Here is an 18,807-nt window from a genome sequence, read left to right as displayed (position 1 = left end):
CCTGCAACATTCAGGAAAGGGCAGAGGATATCTGGAATCTTTCCAGGAGAAATTTACTGAAGCACAAGCTTCTTCCATAAAGAGGCAGTGAATTATTTAATGTGGATCTTCCAGCAAAAGCTTCTGTAGCTCCTATCAAAGGAGTTTTTTCCTGTGTGACTCTGGGTAATAATTTGGGGGAAGACTCTGACAGCATTCCCTTGTGAGTCATTGATGACAGATTCATTATATCGTGTTGATTATAAAATGAGGCATCCGAGAATAGTGGGGGTTTATTTTACCAGCAAGGGTCAGGAGAAGAATATTTCCTCTGATATCCTAGATCCCTGAGCTGGGTCCTCCTTCATCCAGATGACACTGTGTCATCCGAGGACTGGCAGAGAAGCAGCAGCAGTAGACCAGAAGCAGGAGCCAGAGCCTGGGATAGAGAAGTGGGATACCTAGGCCCCAGATCAAGGAAAACTGTGTGCTTTTGATGTGAGTTGTGTCATGAGTGGCGCGATCAATAATTACTTAATGCTCCTAGACATTTTCAAGTGCTAGGTTTATTCACTGCAAACACACATCAAACAATCTAAAAGTCTTAAAATTAATTCAGACTACTAAAGATAATAATATCAGGGCAAGTATGAGCATCAGGGAATAATAACTGCACTCTTCACACATGCCATTCTAGCATGATAGTGCCAATAAGCATTCTCTTCATCAGGGTACTCATCCCAGGTAGAGTTGGAGAGAGCAGGAGTTGATGTTTCCTTGGTTCTTAGTTCTCTGAAAAGTCAGTGTCTCTACCCAGGTTTAAATGGACAGCTTGGCTGACTTTTGATGTATTCATTGTCCAAGTCAAGTCTTATTAGGATCAAGTCTTATCCCCACACTTTAGGTGGCTTGGCTGGCTTTTTGGTGTCACCCCAGGTTCAGCCAAGTCTTATCAGGATTCCCCACAATTTTGCGATGGCTCCTTGGACCATCTGTTAATTCTTGGCAATGGTTCAACTTTTTGACTGGGCCCACTTTATGACTTCTCTAAAATGGAGTTTATTGTGTTTGTTTTTTTGTGAGGTGGCTCAACATCTTTTGAGGTAGTTCAACGTCTTGCAAGGAAATTCTATAATGCTCTCATCAAGTTGCCTCTGGGAACTTAATTGAGGGAGTTAGGCTTTCTGCCCCTGGAGCTGGAGTTGTGTGTCTTCGTACTGAGGCTTACTGGCGAGGGTGGTTCAGGATAGTTCATTCAGGAAGCAGGGTTCACTGACTCACATATCTGGAGCCACGTGTCTGTGGGTTGAGGCTTATAGTGCAATGCCAGATCCTCTGGACATGTATTCGTATCTCTGAAAAACCTTTGCAGTGTCCTGACTGAACAACTATCTCCTGAGTTTCTTTTTATTTAAATCATTTGATAGATTTATTAGCACTTCATCCACATGCCATGTGGTTAATTAATTCAATTAAACCAAGAAGAGTTGTACAATTATCACCACAGTCAATTTTACCTTTGCTACTTGTCAAATCTCCCATATTAAAAGGCATATGCGCTCCCATGATATTTCCATTACCGCATGCCATATTCCTTAAAACAAAGGGTGCTAGCAAAACTGGATCTTCATCTGCAAAAAATAGAACAGGACCCACACCTCATATCAGGTACAGAAACAAACTCAAGATAACTAAAAGACCTACATATAAACCCCAGAACCATAAATAACAATTTAAAAATATGGGAGAATGTAAGGGCACTCATACAAGGCAAACGAGTAAACACATTATGAACATAATGAATACTATCCAAAATGGAGCAGACACAATTTTAAAAACTGGTCCAATGAAAACGCAATATTTATGCAAATCAAAAGACTTCATCAAGAAAGAACACTTCTTTTCCCTATGTGTTCTCAGTAGGCCACACGTCCTAATTTGTGTATCTTGGCTTGTGTGCCTGTTTGCAGGTCTTATTTTTTATGGTTTCATTTCAGTCCATTAAACTATCCAACCTCTTCCTGGTTTTACAATGTAGCTTAAATTAAGAATTTTAAAGAATTAATTAGAAAGTAACATAGAATAATTTGTTTTTAGTATTTTGGTTTTAGTTTTTAGCTACATAATTTCATGTCAACTTGAAGATATATAAAAGTGTAGGGGTGAAGTGTAGCCTGTCAATTCGGTCACAGCCTGATGGTGACTCCTTGTGATCTTTTCATAATGAGAGCCCTGTGAAACTTCCCTCTGTTTTCACCTTCCTGATGGATGGCACTGATTGCTACCAGAGCACTGCCACCACCATTGGATCCACAGGACTCTGCACCCACCAACCTGTGCTATCCCTGAATTCTGCATCATTGCTTGTGACTGCCTGAATTTGAAGAGGGACTTATGGACTAGTACTGGACTTATGAGCTTGACTTGCACTGGGCTGGAGTGCTTTCTTGATATACAATGACATCTTTCTGTGTGGGAGATAAGTGGTTATGGAATGAAGTTGTGTGGATCAGAGGCATATTTGTATTTAACTGTAGACTTTATATTATTTCCATATTCAAAAGGCAGAGTAGTTCATAGTTCAAGGTCTAGACAGCCGGAGAGGAAGAAATAAACACAGTGAAAAACAGTCTATAGACTGCTGAAGGCACAATCCTAATCTCTCTGGAACATCTTCCTTTGCATTGTCCCCAAACACTACACAGAGTGAACTCTTCACACTGAAGGGACCCAACATTGACAGCAGGTACTTATTTTGGTGACCATATGTTTAATGGTGCAGAGACCACTGGAAAATATTTTGGGTGCATCATTTTGTGATGCGTACACCAGGTATATGATCTTCATCCTAGTCTCCTCCAGCATAAGCAGCTAACTGTTAACTCCAGATAAAAATACAGCTGATGTCCCATGGGGGGGTAAGACAGGGTCCTAATCTGCTATGAAATCTATAGCTCACCGCAAAAGAATTTCTCCCAGGCTGTTCTGTAAAAATGACTCTCATCCTATATCTTTTGATAGCCGGGCACCCTCAGTTTTCTTCACCACATTTGCTTATGCACACATTTTTCTTCAGTGATCATGTTGAGAAGGTGAACATCATGGGATGCCAATTTAATAGATAAAGTGTTCTTGCATTGAGGGAGTACTTGAGTGGTGGCCCAATGTCCATCTGCTACCTTAATACTAAACCTATAAATATGTTCACATATAGCTATTTCCCCATCATGATATATAAATGTAATTACATATGTACATGCCTTATTTAGACCTCTATAAATTCCGTTTGCATCCTAGTTCTTTCTTCAGTTTCCTTTTACCTTCATCGTGTTCCACTATCATGATCAGCCTTCATTTGGGTTTCAGTAATCCCTCTCTCTTACTTTTCTCTTGATCAGTCCCTACCAGACCTCTTACAGCATCTGTGCCACTGATTTTGGGTCACTTGTTTCCTCGTCCCTGAGGAGCTTAATATCACTTCCTTTCTCCCACCTCCCTATCTCCTATGTGCCCTCGGAACCGTCGTTCCTATTGTTTTCTTCTCCAGATTATTCATTCCACCTAGCTTAGTTAGATAGACCGGCAGAGATAATAATATGTACACACAAAAAAAGACAAGCAAAACAAAGAGACAAAAGAAAACAACAACAAAACCAATGACAAACAAATAGAAAGAAAAGCCTGTAAATAGTTCAAGATGTTTGTTCACCTTAAGGAATATTTTCTGATTGAGTCTGATGGGATGACACGCCTTGGCCCCAAAGTCTATTTTTACTACTCGCTCAGGACCTCCCTTGATCTGCTCCCTTTACTGTTATCTTGCAGGACTTAGTGTTTTGCCTTAGTGTGGTTGGGTCAGATTGGGCCCAATTCCGACACTGTGTCTCCAGTGTTGTCCCCTGTAGGGTTATGGGTCAGTGAGGGATGTCATGTCTCATAGCCTGGCTATCAAAAGATATAGCATCTGGTGTCTTAAATGCTTGAAGGTAAACAAGCTGCCATCTAACTCAGAAGCAACAAAGCCCATATGGAAGAAGCACACCAGCCTGTGTGATCACGAGGTGTCAAAGGGATCAGGTATCAGGCATCAATGAACAAAAAGTTACATCATTTTGAATGAGAGGAAGTGTAGATTGGGGATCCCAGCCCATCTGTAGGCAACTGGACATTCCTTTACAAAAGTGTTGTGGGGAGGAGATGAGCCAGTCAGGGTGTAGCGTAATAACGATTAAATATACAACTTTGCTCTTGGTCTTAAGTCCTTGCCCCACCTACACCTCCGACTATCATGATCTCAATCAATTCTACCATACAAATCTGGCTAGACCAGAGGATGTACATTGGTACAGATAGGAACTGCAAACACAGGGAATTCAGGACAGATGATCCCTTCAGGACCAGTGGTGAGAGTGGTGATACCGGGAGGATGGAGGAAAGATAGTGTAGAAAGGGGGAAGCAATTACAAGGATCTACATAGAACCTCCTCCCTGGGGGATGGACAACAGAAAAATGGGGGGAAGGAGATGTTGGACAGTGAAAGATATGACAAAAGAATGATATTTTATAAATTATCAAGGGTTCATGAGGAACGAAGAGCAGTGAGGGAGGGGGAAATGAGGAGCTTATACCAAAGGCTCAAGTAGAAGGCAAATATTTTGAGAATGATGATGGCAATAAAGTACACATGTGCTTGATACACAATTGATGGATGTACAGATTGTGATAAGAGTTGTACCAGCCACCAATAAAATTATTTTTAAGAAATTACTCTCAGATCAGTTTTGTGATGAATGAACCAATCATGTACTTCTAATATCAATGATGAACAGAATAGGAACATGCATAATCCTAAATCCTTTTCTGTTAATTATTTTTAATAGCATTGGCTCTTACACAGTAGAATTTCTCATAGTCCTTTAAGTGACTTTATACAATCCCTCAACTTTAATAATTTCTTTCTGACCAGCATGGATTCATACAATCACCATTACCTCTGATACACCTCCTCCCTTTTACACATACACTCCAGGTACTGTCACCAATGCTTAAGATCTGACTGAAAGGTTGTCTCTCCCTACACAGGCCAGGGGAATTTCAGCAACTTCACTCTGTCTGACACTCCTTACATTGCAAGTCAGTGATCAGAAATAACTCAGTGGAGGCTGACTGTATGTGGAGATAGAAGCCAAGTTTAGCTGAGTCTGAATATCTCTGAAAATCGCATTTGAGGCTCTTTGCTGCCCAAGTATATTGAAAGTACCATGAACTCAATAGAGAGGGACTTAAAGAGTCAATCTAATAATATTTTATGGTAGAAATATAAACTAGTTAGGGGTATTTTGTACTTTGTTTAGCTGTAAATTAGCAAGAAATCCACCAAAGCTTTGACCCCAGATTAACCCCCTCTACCTTTTCTCACTGATTCTCCTGTGACTGTGTGCAGAGATGAGTTCTCATGTGTACTAGCTAACCCAAAGACTCACTTTTTATCTCAGTTCCATGAATCTTTCTTTCCCTACTTGTTAAGATCTGGCGCCTGTATATCCAACCTGTGTCACACATATTTAGGGCCCAAGGAATGGAAGCTCTGAAACAAGATCTTAGTTAAAGCAAAATTGTTTTCACAGTTTGTACATGTCATTCCAAGATTTGGTTCTGTCTGAAAATTGTTTTACTCAGTCTGTATATGTGTGTGTATGCATGTACATGTGTGTGTTAGGCCAGGATGAATAGAAAAACAAATCTAATGACACTCATATAGGTATAAGAAAGAACTTCATACCATGGAGTGATCATATATCAAACAAACATCGCAGCCCAACCCAGATCAAGTCCATAAGTCCAATACTAGTCCAGAAATCCCTCCTCAAACCCACACAGCCACAAGCAACGATGCAGAGTGCAGGAAGCACAGCCTGGGGAGTGCAGAGTTGTGTGGATCCAATGATGATGGAGGCATCTCCAGGGATGTGGTAGGTCTCCCAGTGGCTCCTCAACAGGAAGGTGAAAACAGAGAGAGGAAGTTCCCAGGATCATCCTTGTGATAAGATCACATCCACAAGGAGGTATCATCAGGCTTGCTAAACTCCAGCTCTTCGTTTCTATATCTTCAAGTTGACAAAACATTGTGTGTGTGTAATCACTTCTAGTCAGTTGGCTACGAAACTGTGTTAAATATTACATAGCATGGGTGAGTAAGTGCTTCCATTGCCCCAACTGCTTGTTCAAACATTCCAGTTGGCATTTCACTGCTCCCCATGCCTACTTTTTGACTGATGCTCTTAGTGCACCTTTAACTTTTTCCTTGAGTAATCCTGGTTCTTGCTCATATGCTTCCTCTGGAAGAGGCGTGGGAAACAGCTACATACCGTTTACCCTTTGTTTTGTATCCTTGAACAGCGTTCTGCCATTTGTTTCAATGTTCCCTGTAAAGGTGAGCTTTCATGTATTTTAGTCTAAAGGACTTTTTTATAGACATTTATATTCTTTACCATTGGCAATATTAACACTGTTTTTAAAATACCAAAGGTCCCATAGAGGTTTATTTACAATAATTCTGCTAAAGCTGCCTCTAAAATCTCACCACAGTTAACATGGTTATGGAGCCCCCTGGTGGAGAAGCTGCATTTAAACATGCCAGTATTTGTATATGGGTGTCACTGTGAATGGTATAAAATATGGGGACCATGAACAGCTTGCTAAACTCATGGATCACAACTCTACAGAAATGTTTCCCCAAGAGCTGGTTCCTGAAGTAAGTTGGATGCAGGCAGGTGGAAGACCTAGAAGGTTTCCAGGGCTCTCGATATTTATGGCACACATAACTTAATCTTTCTCTCAATCAGTGGATGCTGGGTTTGAACCCCTAATCTTGTGGTTAGCAACTTAATACTTAGTGCACTCCCCATCGAGTTTTATATTTGCACGATGATGTTTATATTTGCAATCATATTTATATTTACATTCTTATTCATTTTCATATTTGTATTCATATTTATATCCGTGCTTCCGTATATCCATGTTTATGTTTATAGTTGTATTCATATTTAGGCTAGATTTGAGTCAAACTAATCTCATGACCATTGATAATGGTTTTCCAGTGCAGTCATAGAGGTTAGCCTTTTTTCAGTTTGAACATTTTTTTCAGCATATGATCTATATTTTTCTTTTGTTATGAATTAGTTGAAACTTTGGACACCAATCATGTTAATTTAGATAAGGTAGTGTTAATCTGGTAACATGTCAATTTATTCTCAGTTTTCAAATTCACTGTGGTAATCGTTCATAGTTTTGGTTCTGTTGTGATATAGGCCTTCTCATTTATTATTCTTCATATTTGCTTCATATTCCTATTCCTTTTACTTTAATACATCTCCCAGTAACTTGTAAAAATTTGTTAATATTTTAAAGAATTAACTTCTTGTTTTAATTATTATTTCCCTTTTCATTTATTTCTACTTTATTCTTTAATGTTTTTTGGTCTCTGGTGACCGAAGTTCTACTTTGCTCTTCTTGTTCTAATTATCAAACATGTGGTGTTAGCATGTTGACTTTTGCTTTCTTTGTTGATGTCTGCATGCATTGCCCATAACTTGTGTTCTTAGTGCTGCTTCTGATGTGTACCAAGTTGGTATGCTTATTTTCATATTGAAAATGTTTTAAGGAATTAAAAATTTTAATCCCTTAATCCTACTAGTTCTCACAGAATTGTCCATTTTCCATGTTAGCTTTTTATTCTTTTATCTTCCAATAGCTCATGTCCAATTTCATAATTTTGTAAGATTAAAAAAAATGTGTAATATCACAAATTAAAAAAAATTTATTATGGCTAGCTTTGTAACTTAAGATATGGTGTATTCAGAAGAATGGTACATATGAACTTGAGACGAATATACATTAATGTTTCCCTGGATATTATGTGAGTTAATTAAGGTTTATTGTGAAATCTGGTCAATAAACACATGTGGGCTTAATTGAAGAGCAGAGAGGTAAATGGCTCCGTGAACCTCACCTTTCTAGTTCTCAGGTCCCTTGCTGGTCGGACCAGGATGCAGCTGCCTTAGCCAGTTCCCTGCTCCAACTGGCAAGGCTTACTTTCTATGAGACATCCCTGATGAGAAGCCACATGGTTTTAGCCCAATGCAGCCCTGGGTGCTGGAGCAGCTGTGTGGAGATTCCTGCCAGCACTGAGATGCTTTGCTCTTCACTGATTGAGTTTTCCTTCAGCAGTCAGCGTCATTGAGTGTGTTTTGTGAAAATGAGGAGGATTTTGTAGATTGGTATCAGACTTATGAACTTGAACAGCACTGGGTTGGGAGCTTTCTTAATGTACACTTACCCTTTATATAAAACTCTCTCTTAGACATATGAGTTTCTGTAAATTTGTTTCCCTATTTTTAACAGAATAACACAGTATTTCCTATATGTCTATGAGGTCAGTAAATTGTGTTATGTAGATTTATTATCAAGTTGATCTTCTGAGTTGTTCTGTAAAACTCAGTGGGTGTATTTCACTCTATTACTGTAATTTTTTTATTTTTTAAGTGCGTAAGAGTTTGATGAATATATGTTGAGTCTGCCATTGAGTGCATATATATTTATTATTATTTTTTCTTCTTGTTCTTTTGTGCCTTTTATAATATAATGCCCTTACTTGTTTCCCATTAAGAATTTGGCCATGAAGTCTATTTTATTATTAATTTGTATTGCTAGTACTCCATTTTAAAATCGTCACTGGTTAATATTGCTACCCTTGCTTCTTATTGGCATTTTCTTGATATTTTTTCTTTTATCTTTGATTTTTAGATTATATTTATCTTTGTCTCAAATGTGTTTCTTGTAAGCATAGGTTTATGGATTAAGTTTGCTTATCCATTGGGCTTCTCTGCCTCTTGGAAAGTGCACTAAATCCACTTAAATTCTATGTCATCATTAATATGTACACATTTACTGCTGTCATTATGAATTGGGTAGTCTTTGTGTTTTTTTCCCACTTTGTGGAGTTATTGATTTTTTTCCTCATTTTTTTCTGTGCTGAGTTCATTTTATATGTTTTCTCTTAATTTTTGTCTTTGTTTTTACCTTATTAATTTGTAAATCTTTATTCTTTTCACTAGTTTTTCTTTTGGATTAGCTTTTTTTCATGGTTTCCATTTTCCTTGAAAATCTTAATAATTATTTGCTTCTAAACAATAATATTGCCATCGAAAACTTTATCTAGGTCACTCTAAGGGACATTTATTGAATACATCATGTGCATTTGTGATTATTTGTTAGAATGAAAAGCTTCAAGATATATTGGAGAGTTTGGAGAAAATTCTACTCAAAAGGAAATTTTTATTTTGCATTAAGTATTTCTAACTTTGACCAAAAATGGCCCTAATGTGTTTCCTGGAGTGTAAACTGAGATCTCATCAATACCTATTACTCTGGAGTCTGCATTTAGATCGATGGTGAAAGACATACAAAGCCCATTCCAATGAAGAGAAGGCATGTTCCAATGCAGGAAGTTTCCCCAGAGTCACTGTGCACGGTGTGCCTAGAGAGGTGCTGACAAGGTGGGGAAATCACAGCTTCTGAGAGGAAAGCATCACTGACTTCATTCCCTGGCATCTGCTGAAAACGGGGCCTAAATAACATTCTGAAAAATCAGCTTGCAACTTCTTCCTCTTATGACACATTTACTATCTTTTGAAATCAAAGATGTCCTTCGCAAAAGTGTTCCCTTCATTGTGACTCCAGTGAGTGACCTTACTAATGACTCCGCCCACCAAGCAAGTCATTCCATTTCACCTGTTCTCAGTGTTAGGGGTCTCTCTATTCCTGCAACACTTGTTTCTACATAAAGGGAGACAATGGGTAGCAAGCATCAGTAAGGACATATCACAAATTTAGTCCCAGAAGTCACCACAATTATTTTCTCAAACAATGAGATCATTAGTCATTCACTTTCAACAGTGCACAGAGAGCAATGAAGATATAAACCTACAGAGACCTGACCCAGGGTTTTGGGAGGTCACTGAGCTCAGGACATTTAAAATCATTTACTGCTCACGTGAATCTGGACATGCCTGCACTTAATTGTCAACAGGCTATGAGTAATGGATAGCATGAAAATTACCATGATAACCTGTTTTTCAAGAAGGAAAATGGGTTCTATAGAATGACAATGAAATATTAGAGTCACTTTACTATTTGTACTGTAGAGAATGCTAGTTCCGCCTTTCAATCGGACACTGAGGAGAACATTTAGAGTAAGAAAAAGAAACATTTGGTGGAGATGCTAAGAGCTAAGAGAGGACGCCCTCATTCCAACAGGAAACCCTCCTTGTCATCCATTGTGTCTGTCTAGGACTGGGTGTGTGTTCAGTGGATTCTTCACGCCCCCTGCTGCCCAGTGTCTTCCCTGCAGGGGAGGTTTTTGTCTGGGATCACACTGACTTTCCCTCACTGTACTCCTTGCACAGTAATACATGGCCATGTCTTCAGCAGTCACAGAGCTCAGCTGCAGGAAGAACTGATTCTTGAATGTGTCTCTGTTGATGGAGAGTCGGCTTTGGAAGGACGGGTTATAATATGTATTGCCACTACTATAGCATAAGTATCCCAGCCACTGCAGCCCCTTCCCTGAGGGCTGGCGGATCCAGCTCCAGCAGTAACCACTGGTAATGGAAGTACCAGAGACAGTGCAGGTGAGGGACAGCTTCTGGGAGGACTTCACCAGTCCTGGACCCGACTCCTGGAGCTGCACTTGGGACAGGACCCCTGCAAACAAAAACAGATGGTCCCAGTCAGTTACTTGAATTCACAACCATCCCCATAGACTCAAGTCAGATATCTAAATCTCCCACCTTGGCACAGGAGAACACACAGCAATAGCATCTTTAGACCACAGTTTTGTTTTCCCAAGAGACCTATAGCCCTGTCTGAAGAGAACTGATAGCTTTCCCAGCCCAAGGGTGAAATTGTACCCTAGTTCCTGAAAAATGATTTGCATGTGAGGGAGCCCTGTCCTTATAAAGAGAAAGTGATAGAGACCAGACAACCCTCTTCTTTCTGAGCCCATACTAGGGTGACTCTTTGTTTGAACTCATATGCATGTTAATCTATTATGAGAGAGCACTTGATCTAAGAGGTGTGTGGTAAAGATCAAAGGAAAACCAAGTATTTCTGAGCTCAATGTTCTCTCCCTCCAGCACCTCAACATCTCTGACCTGTCTTGGGCTCCTGTATGTCCTGTGCCCCAGAGAGTGGACAGGATATCATTTGTTGAAAGCATCAGGTAGACAGCAGCGTATTGTGGTCACCCACAGCCTGCAAGCAACTTTTCTTTCCACACTAACACTTCCATATCAACATCCTGAAGTCTTCAGGGGTTTTCTTTGGGCCACTGCCATCACCAACTCCAGCACTCCTACCAACAACATGTCTCGGGTTTTGATAACTAAAGCCAATCTCAGTGTAAATAAATAGATTCAAGTTGCATAGGGCCTCAGGAAGGAGGTTTCCAACTGGAGAATGTGGACCCCAGAAAAGAATAGTTTCAACTCTATAACTTCTAATTAATGCAAGACTATGAGATGAGATTCCTTTGGTTTGCCAGAGCACATCCAAAATTAGGCCAAAACCAGTCAGGAGTTCAAGTATAAAGATACAGCAAAGCAGTGGGTGGAAATTTAAGTTATCAGAATAATGATATTTCAGGTTTTGAACAAAATGACACCCACTTGAGACCCAACAGGCACCCTGGATTAAAATAAGGTCCATCCAGACTACTAGTCCTCAAAATTTAGGGGATGAATATACACACTGTTTTCAATGCCCCTTTCCCAGGAGACTCTGTTCTCTCTGAAATGTGAGCATTTCCAAACAAAGTCAGCCTCTCCATTTGTACCCTGGGCACAGTCCCCTGATAACTGCTCAGGGATCTAAATCTTGTGTTTATTCCCTGGACTCAAGGAAAATTGTTCATCTTACTGACTATGGAATCAGAGGCACTGTCTCTAAATATGCAGTTTATAAAAGCTATTCCCCATTCAGATTCCTTCCTCATTTCTCTCCCTCATAACAAAGATTATTTTCCCCAGATTAGGGTTGGCCACACTCATTTTCTGGTCAGCTATAATATCTTTAAATTTCTACATAAATATGTATTTCAACACTGTGAAAATCTGAGCACAAGTTTATGGTCACCTGGAATTCTTTGGCCCAGAATTTGCAGAGGGATATCAGTCATAAGATAATATTGCTGCACATATACCTGAAAGTACAAATTATATAGGAAAACTTAACAAAAACAACCTATCACTTCCTCACACACCAGCATCAGAAAACCAAAACTCAAAACAGACACCAAAGATTATAGATAAATTGGTGTGAATATGGGGCATGTTAAATGTCTGCCATTAGGGAATTGTAAAGTATAACAGTGACATACCATATTGTTTAAATGAATGAATCAGGAAAAAATAAAGGGCAACCTAATAATGCCTTATGTTGTTTAGTGTTTTCGCAGTTGTACGAAGGACATAAAATCACAAAGTTGTTCTCTAAAATCTGGTCAAGAGTATGCAACAGCTGTTTTAATTTTGTTTTTGTGTTTTCATGCACTGTGGTCTTAAATAAATGGTAAAACAGTTTGATGATTTCCAAAGTATCTGTTGAGGACTATTATAGTTAGTTTTTGTGTCAACTTGGTGGAGGTAGTGTTCTTAGGGGTTTGGTAGTTGGCAGTTAGTAATTCCTCATCATATGAAAGAACACAATTCAATCAATTCCATAATTGGGTCTGCTGTGAGTAGCCAAGCAGTTGTATGATTAGGGTGGAGTGTACCTCCCTTACTCAGGACACAGCTCTGAAGCAATTGGAAAACAAATATTCCCCGTGATTGTGACCTACTTCCTTTATGAATAACCTGGTAGGGAAACATGTTCGTTTCCTTCTGGGTTTGGATCCTGCATCTGGGCTCTTCAAACTCTAGGTTTTGAATTTGACTGAAGGTTTGAATTATCCCCTGCCAATCCTGAGAGTCCACAGTTGCCTGCCATCTGACATGTGATATGACCTTTAAGTATTATACCTCTTCAATAACAAGTATGACTTGTGTTTATTCACCTGCCTTTGAAACTACCATCCAGGTGTGCTCCAGCCTATTGTAGCTTTAATCAGCCTTGAAGCTACATAAGTCAGGAGAAGCCTAAATGAGACTGAATGACTTAGAATCAGAATGGATGTACCCACTTCTACAACTGCATGAGTGATTCTCTTTATCTATGTATCCATCTCTGGTTTTGTTCTTCTAGTGACCTTGTCCTTACATACATGTTGAATGTTATAGCATTGGATTTATCATTCAATTTTAGAAATGGGAAGATTTAGAGTCACTGAGTTTTACAATCAATACCATGACCTGCTCCTCCATTTATTTCTGTTACATTTCATTTTCCTTGATAATATTTTAAATTTTATATGGAGTTTTAAATATTTATATCGTACAGTTTCTTATGCATTTCATTTTTTGAAACATGTAATCTTAATTTTTATTTTATTTTTAGCTGTGTTTTTTTTTCAAAAACCATTTTTTTGGATGCTAATGTAAATATCCTATAATTCCATAATTTAATCACATCAAGATATGTTTTGTATTTGCTACCACATCAGTTTCAAAACAGTTTCTTCCTTCCTAACCTCTTTGGTATCAACTCCCCTTTACTCTGTCTGTCTCACACACCCACTTCCCACTGTATCCTTCAGGAACCCTAAGTTTACTTGCTGTCTCTATAGGTGCATCAATCCTGGGTTTCATATTCTGAAAACACAGAAACATATATAATATCAGTTCAGTAGATTTACCACCAATGACAAAATACATCTGAGTAGAGTATACCCAATATGAAACAGAGAAAGAGAGAACGTTGAAAACCAGAGCAGGCCCAACATGCATCAGCGGGTGGTTAACTGAAAAAGTTTTAACCATTCAAGTCAGTTTTATCATTGTGATTTACTATAGTCATCTTGCCAATGCAATCTGATTAGTATCCAGGTGAGTCCCAGTCCTCTATTATGGACAGAGGGAAATCACTGGAGGTTTAGTTCCTCTGTACATCTCAGAAACGTATCTTCCTTTAGATGTGTATCTTCCCTTCTTCCTAAAGTCTGGAATAATGTTATTATTTATTTCTTTTGGCTCTGGTGACCTTAGAAGGGATAATGCTATTTCTGCATTTTCCTTTCTTTCCTCTGTGAATGCAGTGATGTCCCATCAGCATAATGAGGGTTTTACTGCTCATTCCTCAGATATATTAATGTATTTCCTTAATACCTGGAAACTTGACTTGCATTCATGCTAAAAGCAGCGCAGGCCTCATTAAAATCAGTAAGGTAAACTTTAATCATATACCATTAAGTGTGACGATTTTATTTTACCTCTCTTTCCTCAGATATATTATCATTTATTTCCTTATTATATTGAAAGCTGATGTGGATTATTGCTAAAAGTTGTCTGTTTCATTTAAAATCATTGAGGTAAGCTTCAATCATATCACATGCATTGTGATGATTTTATTTTTATATAGTCTTTATTATATATCTGTTACACATTTTCTTGTTACTGATACCTATGTAGCTTTTATTTTTTAAATGTGATTTGTGTTTATTGAATTTCTGGAGTCAGGAATGGTTGAAATCTAACTGCAGTCACCAAAACGCTCTGTTCCATTAGATGCACACTAGGAAGAGGCCCGCTGTAAGGCTAGTGGCAGCTCCCAGATTTCTGTGAAGCAGCGGGAGCCCAGATATGCAAACCCTCACTGTCCTGCTGGTCAGAGTCCTGGTGTAGTGTCTGAGAGGAGTGCTGGGGGCTGTCTGCTCAGGAATGTTGTCTCTGTTCACTTCCGTAAGTAAATCATCATTGATATTGAGAGACGGTGGCATGGAGTCTGAACCCTGCCATTCCCGGCTTTTGCTCAAGGATCCTCCAGATGCCCACCCCAATAAATCCCCCAGTTATACTGTCATTCTCTTACTGAGTCTGTTCTAGACCATGTGTTCCACGGGGTGGAAGCTCTTCTTAATTTTTCCCTGTGATCTGTTATCTCAGGCACAGAGAGAAGCATCAACACTGAACGTGCCAACCTAACTGGGAACAAGAAGGCATTCAATAATTAGGAAGGTATAAAATATTGTAAACAGGAATCAATTTTAAAGCCTTTTCTTGGAAGGAATACAAAAACACATATAATCTGACTTTCTTAAGAAACATAAGCATCATATATAACCAATAAACATTACTTGTCATTAGAGTGTAAGGTTAAACAAGAAGTTACCATCACATACTGTTTGAAATGAACGCAAAAAACAACAACAACCCAACACAATGAAATAGTCAATTGAGAAGTAGATGCAACAAAGACAGATCATAGCTAATGTTACTGCATTTATAGTTGTCAGAAGACCACAAACACAGTGTTGTACTTCAGAATATGATCAAGAATATATATGTTAGCTATATTTATTGTTTATTTTTCATCTACAATGATCCTAAATAAATATATATACCATTCTGATGATTTTTTTAAGTTTTTGTTACCAAATTGATTCATAATGGATTGAATTGTAACAAAAACATAAAAGTGGAAACATGTGGAAATATTTCCACCCTAATATCTAGAAAAACAATGTGCTGATAACCTTTGGTTTCAGGGATTTTAGTATAGTACAAACTTTGTGTCCACTCTTTACTTAGTTTTTCATTTGAGAATGCAATAATATCTCATCGGGAGCATAAAGGTTTTATTTGTATTTCCTCCGATGCAAGTTCATTTGGTCTTCCTTGTTACATGGGAATTTTAATTGGAATGAATAAAGGAATCATTGACGATTTACTGTTATTTATACCAAACCCCAACTCCCTGCCTTTGAGTCCATCCTCTGTCATCACAGTCCTGCAGGGTAGAGCACAATGGGCCCTGTGGGTTACAAGGCAGTAGTGCTCTACTACCTGCCGAGCCTGCAGTTAGCAGCCCCACCTAAATCCAGTGTGTCACCATGGCTCCTTATTTCATTACAGTCTTTATTATTTATTTCTTACACTTGTCCTCAATTTTGTGTTTTCCCTATAGGTTTTATAATAATTAGAAATGAAATATTTATAAAATTATCATTTTGACACTTGTAAATAAAACAAAAGTAATATGCTGTAAGATAGTATATTGTTAATTTAGGAAATTCCATTATTTCCAAAATTACTTTCAGGTTTATGCGCCTCACTCCATTAGAGATGTTGGTAGGTGCTGTTGAGTCAGTGCTTACTCATAGCGACTCTGTATAAAACAGAACAATAACACTGATCCCCAGGCCCTGCACAATCCTCACACTTCTCCCATGTGTGAGACCATTTTAGCAGCCACTGGCTATTAACCTGATTGAGGGTGCTCCTCTTGTGGCTGACACTGCAGTGCAAGGAGACATTCTTCCCTAGGGACTTGTCTCCCTGACGACATGCTCAAACCAGGGGAGAAGTCTCATCACCTCCATTTCTAACCAGCATTCTGAAACACTCATTTGAAATGTCCTGCTCTTGTAACACATGCGCCATTTTAGAGAGACCAAAGTTTTCCTTCCAATGAGTGTCCCCTTCAATGAATGATCTCAGAAAGAAGTCCTCCAGTCACTCCAGGCCATTCCATTTGACCTTGTCTCACATGTCAGGGCTCTCCCTATGTCCAGAACACTTATTTCTGTATAAATGGAGACAATGGACCACATGATTACGGGCATGACACAATGTCAGCACCAGAAGTCACAGCAGTTATTTTCTGAGACAGAGCTCATCTGTCACTCACTCCTCACAGAGTCAACGAGCGATGCAGAGAGGCAGCTCAGAGGACCTGACCCTGCACTGTGAGATCAATGCACCGTCTGAGCTCAGAATATTTAAAACCACGAACTGCACCCATGAGTATGGACATGCCTGTTTTTCCTTTCAATATCAACAGTTTTCCAGTGACAAGTAGGATGAGAATGTTTATGGTGTTCTGTTTGTCAAGAAAGCAAACTATATAATAAAGGTAATATAAAGGCATGGTCATTTTTATATTTCTACTTCAAACAGAGAATGTTAGGCGCTCCTTCCAAGCCTGCATTGAGAAAGAAAATTCAGACAGAAAAAAATGAAAAGGCAAAATTGACCCTGGGGATGATGAGAGCTAACAGAGGAAGCCTTATTTCCAACAGGATATCCTGTCATTCATCCTTGTGTGTTTGTGCTCAGTGGGTCCTGCGCGCCCCCTGCTGCCCAATATCTCCCCTGCAGTGGAGGTTTGTGTCTGGGCTCACCCTGACTTCCCCTCACTGTGCTCCTTGTGCAGTAATACATGGCCGTGTCCTCAGCAGTCACGGAGCTCAGTTGCAGGGAGAACTGATTCTTCGATGTGTCTCTGGTGATGGAGAGTCGGCTTTGGAAAGATGGGTTATAATTTGTATCACCATCATAATACATGAGTCCCATCCACTGCAACCTTTTCCCTGAGGCCTGGTGGATCCAGTGCCAGCTGTAACTACTGCTTGTGATGGAATCACCAGAGATGGCTTCACCAGTCCTGGGCCTAACTCCTGAAGCTGCACCTGGGACAAGACTTCTGTAAATAAAGATAATTGGTGTCTGTCAGTCACTTGCAGTCACAACCATCCCCAGATTCCACATTGATATATGAGACCCTCACCTTGTGGAACTGCCACCAGGTACAGGAGAACACATAGCAGTAGCATTTTTAGACCACAGCTGTGCTTTCCCAAGAGACCTACAGTCTTGTCTGAAGAGAACTGATAGCCTTCAGTGCCCAAGGCTGGGATTTTAACCTAGTGCCTGAAGAATGATTTGCATATGAGGAAACTGTGTACAAATAAATAGAGGTTCCTTTGTTTCATCTGAGGCCATTGTAGGGTAATTCTCCTTTTGAACCCATCTCTGTGTTAGTCTTCAATGAGAGAGCACGTTTTCTAGAGCGTGTATGTGTATGGTCAAAGGACAGCCCAGCATTTCTGAGCCCAGTATTCTATCCCTCCAGCCCTTCATTGCTCCTGCCCTGATTGAGGCTCCCATGTATCCTGTGCATCAGAGCCTGGCAGTACAGAGTTCCTTGAAACCATCAGGTTCACCCCGCTGTGTCTCCATTACCTCACACTCTCCAAAACACATTTCTTTTTTATACAATGATGCCACTCAATCAACCTCTTCAAAGTCCTTGGTCATTTTCAAATGTGGTGAATATATGTTTTAGAAGAATTAATACCAAACCCATCCCAGGGAGTTGGGGATTGATGATTCTGCAAATATCCACCTCTTCCATGATGCCATTGTTTACCATTTTCCACCACCTCCTCCCTTGAGTATATTTCCTCATGTTTCTGGGCTCTGTGAATTTTTGCAAGGTCCAACAGTTACTAAGGTCAAGCAGCGGTATACTCAACCAGAAGCTGTCCTTCACTCTGGTCCCTGAATTTTATTGATGCTCATATGCCCTGAGGCCTCTGCCAGGATGTCTCCAGTAGGCATTGGCCTCCTACTAATGTTCATCAGCCATGTCTTTCCCCACCTTGGCCATGATCATCACAAACTCCACCGCTCCTAGAAGCAACAACATCACTGCATCCCCGTGCTTGATTACTAAGGTCAATCTCTGTGTAAGTCAAGTGATTCAAGTGCCATCGTGTTTCAGGGAAGAAGTTGCCAACTAGAAAAGTTGGTCCTCAAACAAGACAAGGTTTTAACTCTGTGGCCTCTAAGAAATGAAAGATTTGAAGAGAGACCCCTTTGTTTGGCAGAGAA

Source organism: Tenrec ecaudatus, chromosome 17 (genome assembly GCF_050624435.1).
Source record: "Tenrec ecaudatus isolate mTenEca1 chromosome 17, mTenEca1.hap1, whole genome shotgun sequence".
Taxonomy (NCBI): Eukaryota; Metazoa; Chordata; class Mammalia; order Afrosoricida; family Tenrecidae; genus Tenrec; species Tenrec ecaudatus.
This window is presented reverse-complemented; position numbering follows the sequence as displayed.